General features: G+C 41.7%; 1 long non-coding RNA gene across 1 annotated transcript in view; it reads right to left on the reverse strand.

The window, feature by feature from the left end:
- The window catches only part of LOC309647405, a 138,888-nt gene that overhangs the window by 77,422 nt on the left and 41,547 nt on the right, over positions 1 to 19,919 (reverse strand). The window contains exon 3 of the long non-coding RNA XR_014256022.1: positions 12,571 to 12,627. This is a non-coding gene — a long non-coding RNA (uncharacterized lncRNA). The remainder of the gene's footprint in view (positions 1 to 12,570; positions 12,628 to 19,919) is intronic.

Consider the following 19,919-nt stretch of genomic DNA (forward strand, 5'->3'; position numbering starts at 1 on the left):
TTTGTTTAATGAAGCATTCAAACTATTAAAATAATGGAGTCCACTTTTCCCCTATATAACACCATTTTACCTATATTGGAAAATAGGTAAAAAGCGCTCTAGACATCTTCCACTATTGTATTTCTGAAATTTTTCTTCTGCTGTTATTTATTTGAAGAGAAGAAGCTTTGGCAAATGGTCACAACATTTTCTCCTATTGCCTTGCTCTTGTCTTGGACATTGACAGCTTAATTACTTAATTATTCAGCTTAAATGAATATACATAAGGGAGGCAGTATATCCTAATGATAAAGGGTGCAGACCCTGAAGTTCGAGTAGTAGTTTCACCATTTACCAGATGAATTTCCACAAGTTTCTGAGCCTTAGTTTCCTCACTTGTAAAATGGGAATAATAATAGGATTTACCTCATTGTAGAGGGCAACGTAAAGGGCTGGTAAACCTGGCACATGATAAACATTCAATAAATATCAGAGGTACGACTTGTTGCTTTTGCCATGCAAGCACCGTATTTATTAAGTACCTGTCCCCAACTAACCTATAATTTAGAGCAGGAGACTAAAAATTCAGTTTTATTTTCTGTTACTTTTTTTTTTTTTTCTCATTTTGGGATAAGATCCCTTTTATTTTCTCACAGAAGGAAAACCAAAAGGCCTCCTCCTTAAATTGAAGGCCACTGGTGCTCTGCTAAGTAGCTTCCAGACAGAACATTGAGATGATCCTTGAATGTGCTTTTCACTCTCTCTCTTGCTTTCCTGCTGCCCTTGACACTCTGCTGTTTGGGCTATTCTAAGGTTAGGAGAATGTTTATAACTAAGAAGACGAAAGTCCTTTGCGCGTGGCCTTGAGCTCTCCAGAGGAAGCATGCCTCTGAAATCTAACCAATAAATAATAAATAGGCAGTGTTTGGAGCAAGAGGTGTAAGGCTCCTAGCTTCACTCAGAGGGAACATAAAGGGCTTTGCAGGGGTGGGTTACAGGTTTCTAAATGTTGAGAGAAGCACCACATTTTATAAAGCAAGTATCCTGGTACTTCCTCCTGTGTTCAATGGGATATATTGAATTACACATTTCATAGGGCTGCATAATCATGTTTTATCATAAAGGAAAAACTGAAGTTATAATAAAATATTCAAAAACACACACAAACCTTCTGCACTTTCCACTTAGTGTTGCTGTGAACCTAAAATTGCTCTAAGAAATAAAGTCTATATTTTTAAAAACCATAGAATTTCTTAACAAAGTAAATGTTTATGATTATAAACCTTGATCACAAATGATATAGTTGACATAGGGAGTTTAAGCTTCTCTCCAGATTGGTCAAACATTTGTCCCCTGCATTTAGAGGAAAGGACACACGAGCACTTATTATGTATATACCGATAATATACTTACTACATATATATGGATAATATACTTTTAACTAGTTCAAGGAAGCACCATATTTAAGTGTATTAAGCAAATGTTTCTTTATGAGAAAACTTGAGACATGGTATGAATGGTGGGAACTTCAGGAGAGATGGTAGGCAGGTAGGGGAAGATGCTTTTCTTTTTTTTAAAAAAAAAACATTTATTTATTTATTTATCTATTTTATTTTTGGCTGCGTTGGGTCTTCTTTGCTGCTTGCGGGCTTTCTCTAGTTGTGGCGAGCAGGGGGTACTCTTCGTTGCGGTGCGCGGACTTCTCATTGCAGTGTCTTCTCTTGTTGCAGAGCACAGGCTCTAGGCGCACGGGCTTCAGTAGTTGTGGCATGTGGGCTCAGTAGTTGTGGCTCACGGGCTCTAGAGCGCAGCCTCAGTAGTTGTGGCGCCCGGGCTTAGCTGCTCTGCGGCATGTGGGATCTTCCTGGACAAGGGCTCAAACCCGTGCCCCCTGCGTTGGCAGGCGGATTCTTAACCACTGCGCCACCAGGGAAGCCCGGGGAAGATGCTTTTGATCTGGGAAATTTTCTGTGCGTCTCAGTTAATAAAACCATAGAAACACTACCAAAGGGGCACTCCTGTTGCAACACCCAGGGGCACAGATGTGTTAACTTTGTGAATTTTCCTAGGATTGATTGCCTGTGCTATAACCTTAAGTTATTCCCTAATATTAATTCTTTGATCAGATACTGAGCCTTTAAACCTAGAAGTGCAGGTGTTACTGCTAATACCCATAGCCACCCTAAGAGGTGAGTATATGTATCATTTAGAGTTCCTTGTGGCAAGCAACAGAAACCAACACTGGCTAATTTAATCAAAAAGGAATTTGTCAGGTTCAAGGAACCATGGGAACAGCTAAACACACAGGCTTCAGGAAGAATGTGATCCAAGGCAATTTGGGGGATTCAGGAGCAGAAACTAATGAATCGTTTGTCCAGGGAGCCTCCAATTGCTTCTGGACCATGGTTCAAGTCCTACAAATGATGGTGGCAGTGGAGTGTCCGATGGTCCTGGCTTGAGTCTGTTTTCCCTTAGGGTACTTTGATGGACACACAATGGGGTTGGCTTTACTTTACAAAGGGATGTAAGAGAGGCTGTTAACAAAAGAAGCAAGGGGGCTTCCCTGGTGGCGCAGTGGTTGAGAATCTGCCTGCCAATGCAGGGAATAGGGTTCGAGCCCTGGTCTGGGAAGATCCCACATGCCGCGGAGCAACTGGGCCCGTGAGCCACAATTACTGAGCCTGCGCGTCTGGAGCCTGTGCTCCACAACAAGAGAGGCCGCGATAGTGAGAGGCTCGTGCACCGCGATGAAGAGTGGCCCCCGCTTGCCACAACTAGAGAAAGCCCTAGCACAGAAACGAAGACCTGACACAGCCATAAATAAATAAAATTAAAAAAAAAAAAAAAAAGAAGCAAGGAAGGGAAACTGCTCAGGCAAAGATCCAAAGTGTCTACTATAATATTCTCCTAATTTTAAAGGTGAGGAAAGAGGTCCATTATGCTCAGTTACATGTCAAGGCACATGTCTAGGCGACAAGGCTGAGATGTGCACCCGTCAGTCTCATCCGCAGGCATCTGCTCTTCCCCTCTGCCGGATTCCCCTTGTTCTGTGGCGCATAATAGCAGAAGGATGACATCCACAGCCCAGAAGGTCCACAGCCCTATGTTTATAAAACCTTCTGAACTGTTTCAGGGAAAAGTAGGGTTTCACTGGAAATGAGTCAGCAGCCCTGTCTGAACTTTCATGCCTTTCTGCTTTTCCCTCAGTTTTTATTTCCTTTGCTCCACCCCCGCAGGCCTCTTTCCCAATGTCAACAAGTTCAGAGGAATTGATAAGTCAGCCTGGCTGAGGGGAAAGCAAACAGAAAAGAACCGTCTGGTTCTGCGGCCACTGCTGGCCCAGGGAGAGTTTTCTCCTCCTGCTCGAGCTCTCTCTCCCTCTCTGAAAATAAGAGTTCCAAATAAGCTAGCTTTATGTGGTGTCACCAACCGAAACACCCAAGGCTAGATCAAGAGCAAAGTGTAATTTTGAATTTAAAATTAGAGATCTGGGCCTATTTCAGGAATTGGTAGCTGTGGGGTGGTGACCAAGAGTTCAAACATTTTTTAAAAAATAAATTTATTTATTTATTCATTTATTGGCTGCACTGGGTCTTCGTTGCTGCACGCAGGCTTTTCTCTAGTTGCGGCAAGCAGGGGCTGCTCTTTGTTGTGGTGCGTGGGCTTCTCATTGTGGTGGCTTCTCTTGTTGCGGAGCACGGGCTCTAGGCGTGTGGGCTTCAGTAGTTGTGGCACACAGGCTCAGTAGTTGTGGCGCACGGGCTTAGTTGCCCCACGGCATGTGGGATCTTCCTGGACCGGGGCTCGAACCCATGTCCCCTGCATTGGCAGGTGGATTCTCAACCACTGTGCCACGAGGGAAGTCCCGAAGCGTTCAAACTTAAGCATCAAAGATGTGAGTAGTGGCTTAGTTGACTTTTAAATTGTGCCTGGACTCATGACTCAAAAGAAAAATGCTATTTATGTCATTAAAATACTTAGCATTCACAGTTTACACTACGCTAAACATTTCTAGTGTGAGTTCGTTTACATACAGTTATTTCTGTTTAAAATTCACCTGAAACGGTTGTTTGGTTATGTAAGTTACATAGTTAAAAGCGGTACAGTGGGAGGTAGGGCTTTTATTTTTATTGTTAGAGGAGATAATGTTTACCAGGTGCCAGTGTATAAAAGCTACTCAATAAATGCTCGTTCCATTCTCTCTGTGAAATGAAGTAAACTTTAACTAATTATTGTTCCTGTACTTTAACATTCTTATTCATTTAACTTCTACTGAATACCTTCCAGGGGGTCAATCACAAGTCACTCTCCTTCAAAGTCATCAGTGCTTTCCATCACCTCCCAGGGCTTTGCTACTCAAAGTGTGGTCCGTGGACCAGCAGCAGCCTCACCTGGGAGCTTTTTAGAACCAGAGGATCTCAGGCTTCCGCTGATTCCTCCTGAATCAGAATCGGATCTCGAAGTAATTTGCATACTAAAGTCTGAGAAGCACTGACCTGCTGGCTCATGTTCCCACTTCTTATTATGAAATAGTCTTGTGCCCACTCTTCTAGTTTACCTCCTGCCACTCCCCTTCTTGGGATTTGAACTGAAATTCCCCAGACACACCAAGCTGTTTCCTGTTTCCGGGCTTCTCTCATGCTCTTCTCTTTGCCTGGGTTCTATTTTCTCTCTTTTTGTCTTGTTATTTCCTACTCTTTCTTTAAGACATGCATGCATGCATCTGCCCATTCATTCATCCTACATATATTTATTGAGTACCTACTATATGCCAAGCACTGTGCTTAGGCAGAGTTTTTGTGTGTGTGGTTTTATTTATTTTTTTAATAAATTATTTAATCGAAGTATAGTACAATATTATAGAAATTACAGGTGCACAGTACTGTGAGTCACAGTTTTTAAAGGTTAGACTCTATTTATAGTTATCATAAAATATTGGCTACATTCCCTGTGTTATACAGTATATTCTTGCAGCTTATTTTATACCTAATAGTTTGTGTCTCCCACTTCCCCACCCCTATAGTGCCTCTTCTCCCTCTCCCCACTGGTAACCACTAGTCTATTTTCTATATCTGTGAGTCTGCATCTTTTTGTTATATTCACTAGTTTGTTGTATTTTTAAGATTCTACATATAAGTGATATCATATAGTATTTGTCTTTCTCTGTCTGACTTACTTCACTTAATAATGCTGCCAAGTCCATTCATGTTGCTGCAAATGGCAAAATTTCATTCTTTTTTATGGCAGAGTAGTAGTCCATTGTGTGTGTGTGTGTGTGTGTGTGTGTGTGTGTGTACTGCATCTTCTTTATCCATTTATCTGTTGATGGTTGATGGACGCTTAGGTTGCTTCTTTATCTTGGCAATTATAAATAATGCTTTTGTTTTTTCCAGATATACACCCAAGAGTGGAATTGCTCAGTTTTCTGAGCTGAGTTCTATGCTCAGTTTTTTGAGAAACCTCCATACTATTTTCCACAGTGGCTGCACCAACTTACATTCCCACCAACAGTGCACTAGGGTTCCCTTTTCTCCACATCCTCACCAACATTCGCTATTTGTGTTCTTTTTGATGATAGCCATTCTGACAGGTGTGAGGTGATATCTCATTGTGGTTTTGATTTGCATTTCCCTGATGATTAGCAATGTTGAGCATCTTTTCATGTGCCTGTTGGCCATCTACATTTCCTCTTTGGAAAAATGTCTATTCAGTTCTTCTGCCCATTTTTAAATCAGGTTGTTTTGTTTTGTTTTGTTTTGTTTTTTGATGTTGAGTTGTATGAGCTGCTTATATATGTTGGAAATTAGCCCCTTGTCAGTCGCATCATTTTGCAAATATTTTCTCCCATTCAGTAGGTTGGCTTCTCACTTTATCAATGGTTTCCTTTGCTGTGCAAAAGCTTTAAAGTTTAATTAGGTCCTATTTGTTTATTTTTGTTTTTATTTCCTTTGCTTTAGAATATGGATCACTCCAAAATATTGCTACGATTTATGTTAAAGAGTGTTCTGCCTATATTTTCCTCTAGGAGTTTTGTGGTATCTGGTCTTACTTTTAGGTCTTTAATCTATTTTGAGTTTATTTTTGTGCATGGTGTTAGGGAGTGTTTTAATTTCATTCTTTTATATGGAGCTGTCCAGTTTTCCCAGCACCACTTATTGAAGAGGCTGTCTTTTTTCCATTGTATATCCTTATCAGGCAGCTTTTTAAAGAAACCCCTACTGAGATGGGCAGCTCTCCTCTCTGCTCGTCAATGTATCAGGTTTAACTCTATCATTGATGTATTATGCTAGGTTGACACTGTTGACATTGACCGAAGCGGGTTGGGAGCCTGTCATAGTTCTCTTCATCTCTCCTGTACCTTGCACAGTTCTGGTCCTCAGTGGATGCTCAGACAACGTTTTGTTGGATTGAACCGTTGCATTTTGAGGAACGAGTGGTGCCAGGACATAGCAGGTGAACTCTGAAGTTATTCATGACCCAGAGTGACCATACCCTTTGCCCACAGACCACACCCAGACACCTTCATGCACCATTTGCCCTTTCTAATTCACTCAAAGGCCCTGTATTGGCCAGTGGCAGTAGTGACATAATCTCACACTCATGTAGACATTGAACATATTTGGGAGCTGAGAGTGTCACGGGCAAGAAGGACTCAGCACAGAGACCTGAGAAGATGACCACTGTGGGTGGCACAAAGTGGGGTTATGGCTGCAGTCTCTTTGCCACACCTCCCCCTGCTGTAACTACATTGCTCACAATCTGAGCTGCGTGTCATCCTTTGAATTAGTGACCAGTGGAGTTTCCTGCTGATTCCCTACCCCTTGGAGAGGCATGCCTGTGGGCAGCTGCCATGGTGGTGACCATTTAAGGGGTGCCATCTTTGTTGGAGGAGGGAGATAGTTGCCCAAGAATAGTGAAAGCAAGGACTTTACCGTGATGAGTAGGAACAATGGAGGGCCATTACATAAAGGAAAAAGAATAAATGAAATAAAGAGAATAAAGAGCAGATGAGAGGTAGAAGAACCTTGTGAAAACATAGACTGTGGAGCCAGTCTACCTGGGTCCAGAACCCCAGCCCTGCCTATTAGAGCTGCATGATCTTGGGCAAATTGTTAAATTTTCCATGCTTCAGTCTCTCCATCTGTAAAGTGGGAATAATAATAGTACCTGCCTTATGAGGTACTGTTATTCATAAATACAAGTTATTATTCATAAAGACTTGAACTAGTGGCTGACACACCACATAAACAATATGTGTTATATTGCTTAGCAAATAGAGAATATTGTACTGCTTGAAAGTAAAATTCAGCATCTCATCCCCTCATTCTCTTTTCATCACCGTGCACCTTCACACTTGTAAATGCATTTGCCTACTTCATAGTATTTCCCTGGGTTTGCAATAAGGGTGTGTACATCTTTAAGCTGGTGAGCAAGGCTTTAAAAAAAAAAATGAACAAAAGGGAAACAGCTGCTTTGTTTTTGAAAAGATTTGCCAAGCTCATATAGTTAAATTTAATGTCTGGGTGTTTTAAACCCTGGAGAACAATGTAATTTGTGTCCTCACTGCTACAAAGGATGACTCTTTGGCGAGCATTTCATTTCAGTCGCCTAAAGACCTAACTTGAACAAAAGAAGCAAAAACAAACACAAATACAGTCATGGGAAAACGCTAATTAGGCTTTGGGGAAAGATTGTCCGGTCCTGTCATGTCTTAGCAGAGCAAAATAAAAATAACACTGGCACCTGCAAAGTTATTTTTCTCACCAAATATTTTAATTTTTTAAGTAATATTTTGTTAGTTATGATTCTAGGAAGTGGGAGAGTGTTGAGAGAAAGGGACCAGCTGAAGACCAATATCTGAATGTTTATTACCTGCTTCACTTTCAATCTTTCTTTTAATTCTCCCTAAATTCTGTGAAGGAGATATTTTCCCCGTTTACCATAGAACACTCAAGCTCAAAAAGGTTAAGTCACTTAACCAAGTTCATACAACACAGTGAGTTACAGAACTAGAGTTTGACTCTATGTCTGTCTGACTCTGGGGGAATAAACCCCCTTCAAAGTTGGTTTGTTCATTTTTTAATGGGAACAAAGTATTTATATCTGAATCTCTTCCATGTAGTTCCCAGGAACCAAATACCAAATGCTTGGAAGTTCAGATATATCTAACATATAATTTTTCTTCATACAAGATAGAGATTTTGCTTCACCATAGTCTCTGCATTTTGGTAGTAATCGTGGGAAAGAACTCGATGATGAGGATAACAGCTACGGAAGACAACAATCAACGGATGACCTCATCTTGGTTTGGAAGCCCCAGTTTCCACATGTTAGTACAAGGAATGCCAACGACTTGACAAAAACCAGTATCTTGTGACACAATTCAAAAGAGATGGTAATGATTAAAGCTGTCGCTCACTCGTAAGGGGGGCTGGCCATCTTGTAGTATTTCTAATTGATATAGAGAAAAACTGGGAGAGAGAAGATTCCTGAATACAGAAAGGATTAAGGAATTCTGCTACTTTCCTCCTCAAGTGCACTATTCCCATATTATTATACATTGTTTATCACCAGATTGCCCAAGGACATGTGAGAGGAGAGGAGAGAGAAAATGGATGGAAGATAAGTCACTCACAGCTGTTGATAACTAACTGGAAAGGACTTGTTTATTTGGGCTTATGCTCTGTGTAACATGTGGGTTTCCTGTTACCTTTACTCTCTAGGTCAAGAAATCTCTTACTCCAGAGAAGGCAGGGAACAATTTCATTTCTCTTCTTGACATTGAGTCAAGCAGCCAACTGAGTCTGCAAGAGCACTTCCCTTTAGTTGTTGTTACTGTTGTTGAATGTAACAATGTGTGTGTGTGTGTGTGTGTATTTAGAATGGGTCTGAGGGCACTTATGAAAAAAGATCCTGCACCCTCACTAGAATAATTCCTGGGTCAGAGGCTGAAAATCCTTCTTATATATGCTACTTTAGCACCAGTCTGGTGGGGTCAGAAAGGCTCCTGTTATTGAGAAAATTAATACAGGAAAACGTCACTAAAACGGAGTCAGAAGACCAGAAGGGAGAGCTCTCATACACTTATCACATGATGCCAACACAGCTCCCAACAGGAAGAGATGTACCTTGCACCTCCAGCAAGAAGTGACACTACTTTACTATCACCAGCAGGAGAAAGATTTTCTCCTTGCCTGGTAACAGATCAGCCATTGAGAGACTGTCACAACTCAGCCAATGAAAGGCCACTACCCTTCAAACTCCCAGTTTCCTCCAATGGACTTTTTGTTTATAACAGCCCCTTTCAACTCCCCCATTCTCCTCTATAAAAGAGTTTACTCTCCTTTGCTTTATTGGATTTGCATGTGGTTCACCATAGTTGCATGTCCTGAATTGCAGTTCTTTGCTGCTCCCACATAAACCTGTTTAGCTGGAAAAATGAGTGATGGTTTTACTGTTTTAGGTTAACAGTATACTGAAAAAGGAAGTGCTCCGAGTTCAGAAAGCCTGGGGCTGGTCTTAACGTGATTCCACTTGCTCTATGACTTTGAGCAAATTATTAGAAGCGGTAAATGAATATATTTGAAAATGACTTTTTAACTGAAAAAGCACTGTACAATATTTAAGGTTTATCAACAGATTGTGATGTGTAATAGTATATTTTGATTGGACTTTGTTTCTTTTCTGCCATCTCCTTCTTCTCCCACCAGGGCTTTTACCACACTTCCCCAAACATCCAGGAAAACAAAGAATAGTTTTCTGGTTAACTTGGATTTTCCTATGGTGAGTCCTACAAAGGTTGCATTTGGGGAATTTGAATGAAGTTGGTTGAATGTGCTTCAATCTGAGTCTCTGGAGATAAAAAATAAGAAAGATGTTTGTTTACTCTGCTGGAGAGGAATAGCACATTTACGTCATCGTCTGGGCTACCCTGCCTTCTCCTCTGTCCCTAATCAATCCTCCCAATTTCCAAAAAAGCTACCACTATCTCCTCTTTCCTCAAGCCTCCTTCCTCACCTCCTCTTTCTCATGCTTTACAGGTGCCTCACCCTCCAGCCCCTTATTGAAAATGGAATCCAGTGACACATTTCTTACCCCAACCTCCGAATTTCAAACCTACCATCTATCCTACATCCACTTCATCCTTTCCTTCTTGGCATAAATATCCAACAAAAAGGTGTCCTTTATCCAGGCTAAGTTTCTGTAGTCCATTCTTACCCACCTCATCTCAAAGAATCTCGTTATATCGATTATGCCTTCTCTCATCTTTATCCTTAACTCTCCAGTCTCCTTAATAGATCAGTCCCATCAGCATCCAATCATTGAATGCTAGCATCTTCCATCTTATAGTAAGAAAAATAAAATCACCCCACTGAGAGCACAATCGCTTGCAGTTGCTGCCTTAGCTCTCACCCTTCTTCCAGACAAACTCTTTGAAAGGGTTGCTTCTCTTCTCGCCTCCACTTCTGTGCTACCCACGCACGCCACAATGCTCTGCCATGTGGCTTCTGTTTTCAACACTGCACTAAAATCGCTCTTGCTTGGGTCACTGATGCTCTTGCTGCTGATTTCCTTAGAAGATTTCAAGTTTTTGTTTTTTTTTTGAGTCTGGTATTTTAGTATTTTATTTTATTGATTTATTTTTTATTGGAGTATAATTGCTTTACAATGTTGTGTCAGTTTCTGCTGTACAGCAAAGTGAATCAGTTATATGTGTATATATATATATATATCCACTCTTTTTAATTTAATTTTATTATTTATTTATTTATATTTGGTTGCGCAGGGTCTTAGTTGCAGCAGGTGGGCTCCTTAGTTGCTTCTCACTCCTTAGTTGCAGCACGTGGGCTCCTTAGTTGCGGCATGCGAACTCTTAGTTGTGGCATGCGTGTGGGATCTAGTTCCTGACCAGGGATCGAACCCAGGCCCCCTGCATTAGGAGCATGGAGCCTTAACCACTGTGCCACCGGGGCAGTCCCTATCCACTTGTTTTTAGATTTCCTTCCCATTTACGTCACCACAGATCATTGAGTATAGTTCTCTGTGCTATACAGTAGGTTCTCATCTTACTTGATTCTTGACAACTTCTGATGTGTTCACCCACTTCTTGAAACGTACTTTTTCCTTGTGTCTTGTGACACTACATTCTTCTTGTTTGTCTCCTATTGCTCTGGCTACCCCATCTCAGTATCCTTTGAGGACTCCCATCCCTCTGCCTGTCCCTCTCCTAAGCCCTTTACACCCCCAATCCCTGACCCACACCTCCCCAGTCTCATCCATCCCCTGAGCCTCAGTTATCATCTGAACGCTTGTAACACCAAATCCTTGTGTCTCATCCAGCTCTCTCTTCTGACCCCCCAGTCCTCTGCCTCTGACTGCTTGGTGAGCTCTACTCAACATAGCTAAACCCACACACATCATCTTTTTCTTTAAATCTGCTCACAAACACAGTGCTTTCTTGTCACCCTCAAAACAGAATCCAGGCTCTGTATGCTTTTCAAAAACCTTCAGGTCCTGTGGACCTACTTCTTCAGGCTTGGGACACTGACACTCCATGCTCCAGGCATTCTGACTAATTATGGTACCCCAGACACCTCATTGCCTCTCCCACCTCTGGACCTTTGCACAAGCCAGTCCTGCTACCTAGAACAATTTTCTCCCTAACCTGCCCCCGTTCTGTTGCTAACTCCTACTCATCTCTTACGTTTCATCTTAATCATTCTTCTAGGGGTTGATTAGAAGCCTCTTCTGTGCACATCAAACTTCCCCATAATAAACTATTTACCAAATCACATGAAATAACCAAAATTAGGGCATCCCTGGTTTTTCTTCTTGCCTCTACAACCCCCATTCTCCCCTCCTGAGGTAGCTGAGGCTTCTCCATGCTTTTGTGGCACTTAACCACAGTCTATTTCAAATATTCTTTTATATCTGTCTGTCCATTAGACCATGAGCTGCTAGAATGGTGCTAGAAATTTAAAGCAGTCAATAAATGTTTGTTGAAATGTATGGACACCAAGGGGGAAAGTGGGGTGGGTGGTGGGATGAATTGGGAGATTGGGATTGACATGTATACACTAATATGTATGAAATGGATAACTAATAAGAACCTGCTGTATAAAAAATAAATAAATTAAATAAAATTCAAATAAATAAATGTTTGTTGAATTGGACTGATCTGAAACATAATTGGTTATGGTGCCATAATATTACATTATTTACATGGCTATTTTCCCATCTAATTTACTTAGAGAGTCTCCTATTTTTAGACATTCAGGGTTTTATTGATGTTTACTATTATGAAAAAGGCTGTGATGGAGATCTCTGTGATTGAAGCTTGTTTCTATTGTTTCCGATTATTTACATGGATTTGAGTTCTAAAAGTAGAGTTATTCAGGCAAAAGTTATGATAATTTTAAAGACTTTGACATGCATTGTCAGGTTGCTTTCCAAACTTATTGCACAATTAAAATCCCCATTTATATGACTATTTTACAAATTGTATTTCAAACCTTCGTATAGCATGAATATACATCTAACAACATCACTACACCGGAAGCATTGCAATAGCTGTCTGAGTTTACCGTTTACCTTCACTAAGAATCTTGCCTCAGTGTAGAGGTCCTGAGGAGCTGGAAACTTGCAGGCCTTAAAAAGAAAATAAAAGAAAGAAAATTTAGAAGGCCCTGCATAGATAATGCAATCTACCAGGAAGACAGTTTTAGAGGCCCAAATGCAGGGCCTGGGGATTTAAAAAATTTCAATCTTTGTTCATTTCCTTCTCTGCTACCTAAACATGTAACACTGATTGTTAATAATGAATGTTAAAGGTTAGGATGTAATGCATAGATAAAGTAAAAGACTTCTTTCGGTTAATTTCATTGTCACAAGAATGACAGTGTGTCTTGAACCAATTATAAAAAGCCAATATCTCTTTTTGAGGCGTTTGTTATGAGTTACAATAGCCCTTCTCACTTGCAATCATGTTAGAATGTTGAGAAACAAAAGGTATAATATTGATGGGGAGAAAAACATATGGGTGCCCCAAGTTTGTGACTAGTGACTTGGTTCTCCTTCAGTTAGGAAGTTTCTTGTGCTTAACCCTTCAGCTGATCCAACAGCTGGCCATTTGCCTTGGGTGCCCTGGTCCCAGCCAGGCCTCACAGGCCTTTCTGTCCTGTGATGGGGGGACGCAGACCAAGTCTCCCACTGGCTTCTTTGTGGGTTCCAGCCTCATCATCTTCAGGAAGATGGAGACTTGGGGTGGGGAGGAGGGAGCGGGGTGTGAGTAAAAGAGGTTATTTAAACAGAAATAATGACCAGAAAGTAGAAAACGCAGACAGTGAAGATGAGTGTCCTCCTTGGGAAGGATGAGTAGGCCCTGAACTATGTCAGTGGTCACAAGGTTAGAAAGAGAAAGGCTAATACAGAAACTATCTGAACACAGTTCGTCTGCACCAGGCCAATTATTTTGAAATAAAATCTGTCTAATTCAATAAATATTTTTTTAGTGTCAAGACTGTACTAAGAATACAAGAATACAATCCTTACCCTCAGAAAGCTCAGTCTACTGAGAGAGACAGATTTTTAAACCAATAAAAATAGAATGCATTATTAAAATGGGCATGGAAATAACCCCAAAGTAGGAATGCTTACCTGTCACAGAGGGCCAGGGAGGAGACATAATAAGCTAGGTTTTCTCAATAGTTATTTTCTAGGTCATCAAGTGGAGGAATGGGAAAAATAAGCTTTTGCAAAGGTTTGAAGTATGTAACTAGCAGTATGTAATGTTGAAGCGTAAAATGCGAGCATGGATTATTAAGCCATGGTTAAGGTAGGAAACTTATGGATCTTGATATTTAATAGTTTATAATCAGACACAGTACCTACTGCCCTTAATGACTCATAAAATAAGATAATCCTAGAGGTGTAACAGATATGAAGTAGATCTAGTGCCCAGGGCCTTTCATATTTATTTGTTGCATAAATGCATGAACCTAGTCCAAACATCTGTTTCCAAGCTTATTCTAGTGTTTAATCACTTCAGCTATCAGGAAGTCCTTCTGAAATTTCACTTAATCATTATTTTTCTATTTTCTCTAGACTGACCTTCAGGAGAGGACCAGAAATCTGTCTCGGGTTCCCTGGGGAGTTGGTGCCAGGCTGTTCCTGGTGCCTGTCCCTGGATTCCCGGATGGAGACTTTCAGCCCAGCTCCTTGACACCTGCTAAGCCCCTCTTGCCTGCCATATGCCTCGTGCCTCCAGGCCTGCAGTTCTGCAGGGTGAATGGGCTTTCCTCTCAACAGTAACCCCTGTCAATATCAGTAGCCTCCTCTCCTTTGCTAAATTGATGCCCATGTCTCTATTTCCCATTTGCATTAAAAAAGCCACTTTGGGCTTCCCTGGTGGTGCAGTGGTTAAGAATCCAGCTGCCAATGCGGGGGACACGGGTTCAAGCCCTGGTCCGGGAAGATCCCACATGCCGCGGAGTAACTAAGCCTATGTGCCACAACTACTGAGCCTGCGCTCTAGAGCCCACGAGCCACGACTACTGAGCCCACATGCCACAACTACTGAAGCCCACATGCCTAGAGCCCGTGCTCCACAACGAGAAAAGCCACCGCAATAAGTCCGTGCACAGCAACGAAGAGTAGCCCCCGCTCTCCGCAACCAGAGAAAGCCCGCGCGCAGCAACGAAGACCCAACGCAGCCAAAATAAATAAATAAATAAAATAATAAAATAAATAAATAAAATTAAAAAGCCATTTTATCCTCTGATGTCACCTGTCATATTCTTTGCTTTTGTTGGTTATGCTTTTGCAATTTTTTCCTTTAATTGTAGTAGGTCCTTGGAAGAGAAAGGCGACAAACGTCTTCAACCTGCCATTTTTCCCTCAACTCCTTATAAACAAAATTTGTTTCCAGTCGTTGGAGGTCATGGAAAGGTTGTAAACTGTCATAAGTTCTACAGAGTCTTCATATCTTTTGGTATGTGTTGACACATGGATCTATCTGTACTAGCTGCCTGGTCAGAGGGTATCTTCCAAAGCAGGGCTATGCCTGCTTGCTTAGGGGCTGAGCTAGCAGGTTCCAGCAGATCTGGAGGGAAGGAGAAAGACTGTGCCGAGGACTGCCCTTTTGTACTGTGCCTGAGGGACCCTGAGGCTTGGGGGGTTTTACATTTCAGCCCTAAAGTCCCAGCTTGTGAACTCATTCAATACTGATCCATTTAGGGAGAAAAAAAGCAGGCATGTCTTCCACTGCCTGTCAAGTCTCTATTGCCTGAGAGACCCAGTAGCTGGACTTGCATCATTTCTTGCTGAAGAAATCCACACTCAGCAAGGACAAGAAAATAATGAATCACTTCAATGAACGTAACAGATTGAACAACTAGATTACATCGGTCCTACTGAGGCAGAATTAATGGAAAAACAGATTAGAGATTTAATAAAAATGTAATGAGAAGTCTCAAGGAGATAAGAGAATATAAAAAGATTTCTGGAAATATTTTTAAAAGTCCCCCTCAAAATTTCCAAATTTAAAGTTGAGAGATGAATTCAAGGAGAGAGCAGTTCCTGATGAAAATCAAATTGGTTATCTGAAAGATCAAGTGGAGAAAATAGTACACAGTACAGAGCAAAAATTCAAAGAAATGGATACCATAGATGAAAAGACAAAAGACATGGAAGACACTGGTAATAGGAATTACAAAGAAAGAAAAGAAGACTATATAGGAGATAAATACAGATCAAAGAACAATAGATAACGACTTCCTTGTTTGAACAAAATTTGCTTTTTCAGATTGAAAGGATTCAACTAACACCAGGAAGTATTTCTGACAATGACAGAGAAATCAGATTCATCCAAATGAATCTTCTGAAATCAAAAAAAGAAAAAGAAAGTTTAGTAAACTTTCCAATGCAAAGAAATGGCTGTTAGAGGAATAGGAGAATTAGACTAGCATCAGACTTCTTATTTGCAACACTGGAAGTTAGAAAACAGTAATGATCATTTACAAATCTTGACAGAAATTGAGTCAATGTCATCTAAATGTGAGGACAAAAGACAACCATTATTAAACAGGCTAGGACCCACTCTTTTTGAATATACACTTTTTATATTACTAGAGGAATTATTCTAACTGAATGAAATTTAATGATAACCTAGATCTCAGGATAGAAGACAAAGAGTACAAGAAACAGCAGTGAGCAATGTGCTTGTAAAATGTATAATTAAGTCTAAAAGATGACGACAAAGGCTGTGAACTGTAATATGAGTTAAATAATAATTCCCTAAACAGAAGAGACACACTGCATGTATCTGTCTGAAATAATAGCTGTCTCCCCAGGCAAAAAGCACTAATGTTTACTGAGTGATACTTAGGTTAAGATTTCAATTTTAAATGAGTCTCAACAGTTGGCATGAGAGCAATGGGAAACTCTTGGTTGGGACTGGTGGTATAGAGAGCAGATTAATAAAAATCTTGATATGGGGATTATTTAATATTACTTAATTTAAATTTATTACTACATATCTATGACTCTGTGACTTTAAAAATTAGGGAGAGGAGGAGAAGATGGCGGAAGAGTAAGACGCAGAGATCACCTTCCTCCCCACAGATACATCAGAAATACATCTACACGTGGAACTGCTCCTACAGAACACTCACTGAACGCTGGCAGAAGACCTCAGACCTCCCAAAAGGCAAGTAACTCCCCACGTACCTGGGTAGGGCAAAAGGAAAAAGAAATAACAGAGACAAAAAAATAGGGACGGGACCTGTGTACCTCTGGGAGGGAGCCGTGAAGGAGGAAAGGTTTCCACACACTAGGAAGCCCCTTCGCGGGCGGAGACTACGGGTGGTGGAGGGGGGAGCTTCGGAGCCGCGGAGGAGAGCGCAGCCACAGGGGTGCGGAGGGCAAAGCGGAGAGACTCCCGCACAGAGGCTCGGCGCCGAGCAGCACTCACCAGCCCGAGAGGCTTGTCTGCTCAGCCGCCGGGGCGGGCGGGGCTGGGAGCTGAGGCTCGGGCTTCGGTCGGATCGCAGGGAGAGGACTGGGGTTGGCGGCGTGAACACAGCCTGAAGGGCCTAGTGCGCCACGGCTAGCCGGGAGGGATTCCGGGGAAAAGTCTGCAGCTGCCGAACAGGCAAGACACTTTTTCTTGCCTCTTTGTTTCCTGGTGCGTGAGGGGAGGGGATTCAGAGCGCAGCCTAAACGAGCTCCAGAGACGGGCGCGAGCCGCGGCTGTGAGCGCGGACCCCAGAGACGGGCATGAGACGCTGTGGCTGCTGCTGCCGCCACCAGGAAGCCTGTGTGCGAGCACAGCTCACTCTCCACACCGCCCCTTCCGGGAGCCTGTGCAGCCCGCCACTGCCAGGGTCCCGTGATCCGGGGACAACTTCCCCGGGAGAACGCACGGCGCGCCTCAGGCTGCTGCAACGTCACGCCGGCCTCTGCCGCGCAGGCTCGCCCCGCCTCCGTGCCCCTCCCTTCCCCCCCCAACCCCGGCCTGAGTGAGCCAGAGCCCCGAAGCAGCTGCTCCTTTAGCCCCGGTCTGTCTGGGCGGGGAACAGACGCCCTCAGGCGACCTACATGCAGAGGCGGGTCCACATCCAAAGCTGAACCCGGGAGCTGTGCAAAGAAGAGAAAGGGAAATTTCTCCCAGCAGCCTCAGAAGCAGCGGATTAAATCTCCACAATCAACTTGATGTACCCTGCATCTGTGGAATACCTGAACAAACAACAAATCATCCCAAATTCAGGAGGTGGACTTTGGGAGCAGGATATATTATTTTTTCCCCTTTTCCTCTTCTTGTGAGTGTGTATATGTATGCTTCTGGGTGAGATTTTTGTCTGTATAGCTTTGCTTTCACCATTTGTCCTAGGGTTCTGTCCGTCCGTTTTTTTGTTGTTTTTTTTTTTTTTACTTAAAAAATTTCTTTTTCTTAATAATTTTTTTCTTATTTTTTATTTTAAAAAATTAAAAAAAATTTTTTTTTCTTAATAAATTTTTTAATAATTTTTTTCTTATTTTTTATTTTAATAGCTTTATTTTATTTTATCTTACTTTATTTTATTTTATTTTATCCTCTTTCTTTCTATTTTTTCTCCCTTTTATTCTGAGCCATGTGGATGAAAGGGTCTTGGTGCTCCAGCCAGGCATCAGGGCTGTGCCTCTGAGGTGGGAGAGCCAACATCAGGACACTGGTCCACAAGAGACCTCCCAGCTCCACGTAATACCAAATGGCGAAAATCTCTCAGAGATCTGCATCTCAACACCAAGACCCAGCTTCACTCAACGACCAGCAAGCTACAGTGCTGGACACCCTATGCCAAACAACTAGCAAGACAGGAACACAACCCCATCCATTAGCAGAGAGGCTGCCTAAAAGCATAATAAGGCCACAGACACCCCAAAACACACCACCAGACGTGGACGTGCCCACCAGAAAGACAAGATCCAACTTCATCCACCAGAACACAGGCACTAGTCTCCTCCACCAGGAAGCCTACACAACCCACTGAACCAACCTTAGCCACTGGGGACAGATACCAAAAACAACAGGAACTACGAAACTGCAGCCTGTGAAAAGGAGACCCCAAACACAGTAGGATAAGCAAAATGAGAAGACAGAAAAACACATAGCAGATGAAGGAGCAAGGTAAAAACACACCAGACCTAAAAAATGAAGAAGAAATAGGCAGTCTACCTGACAAAGAATTCAGAATAATGATAGTAAAGATGATCCAAAATCTTGGAAATAGAATAGACAAAATGCAAGAAACATTTAACAAGGACCTAGAAGAACTAAAGAGGAACCAAGCAACGATGAAAAACACAATAAATGTAATTTAAAATACTCTAGAATGGATCAATAGCAGAGTAACTGAGGCAGAAGAACGGGTAAGAGACCTGGAAGATAAAATAGTGGAAATAACTACTGCAGAGCAGAATAAAGAAAAAAGAATGAAAAGAACTGAGGACAGTCTCAGAGACCTCTGGGACAATATTAAACGCACCAACATTCGAATTATAGGGGTCCCAGAAGAAGAAGAGAAAAAGAAAGGGACTGAGAAAATATTTGAAGAGATTATAGTTGAAAACTTCCCTAATATGGGAAAGGAAATAGTTAATCAAGTCCTGGAAGCACAGAGAGTCCCATACAGGATAAATCCAAGGAGAAACATGCCAAGACACATATTAATCAAACTGTCAAAAATTAAATGTAAAGAAAACATATTAAAAGCAGCAAGGGAAAAACAACAAATAACACACAAGGGAATCCCCATAAGGTTAACAGCTGATCTTTCAGCAGAAACTCTGCAAGTCAGAAGGGAGTGGCAGGATATACTTAAAGTGATGAAGGAGAAAAACCTACAACCAAGATTACTCTACCCAGCAAGGATCTCATTCAGATTTGATGGAGAAATTAAAACCTTTACAGACAAGCAAAAGCTGAGAGAGTTCAGCACCACCAAACCAGCTTTACAACAAAGGCTAAAGGAACTTTTCTAGGCAAGAAACACAAGAGAAGGAAAACACCTACAATAACAAACCCAAAACATTTAAGAAAATGGGAATAGGAACATACATATCGATAATTACCTTAAATGTAAATGGATTAAATGCTCCCACCAAAAGACACAGACTGGCTGAATGGATACAAAAACAAGACCCATATATATGCTGTCTACAAGAGACCCACTTCAGACCTAGAGACACATACAGACTGAAAGTGAGGGGATAGAAAAAATATTCCATGCAAATGGAAATCAAAAGAAAGCTGTAGTAGCAATTCTCATATCAGACAAAATAGACTTTAAAATAAAGACTATTGCAAGAGACAAAGAAGGACACTATATAATGATCAAGGGATCAATCCAAGAAGAAAGTATAACAGTTGTAAATATTTATGCACCCAACAGAGGAGCACCTCA

This window comes from Balaenoptera physalus (genome assembly GCF_965194825.1).
Source record: "Balaenoptera physalus genome assembly, chromosome: 18".
NCBI classification, from domain to species: domain Eukaryota; kingdom Metazoa; phylum Chordata; class Mammalia; order Artiodactyla; family Balaenopteridae; genus Balaenoptera; species Balaenoptera physalus.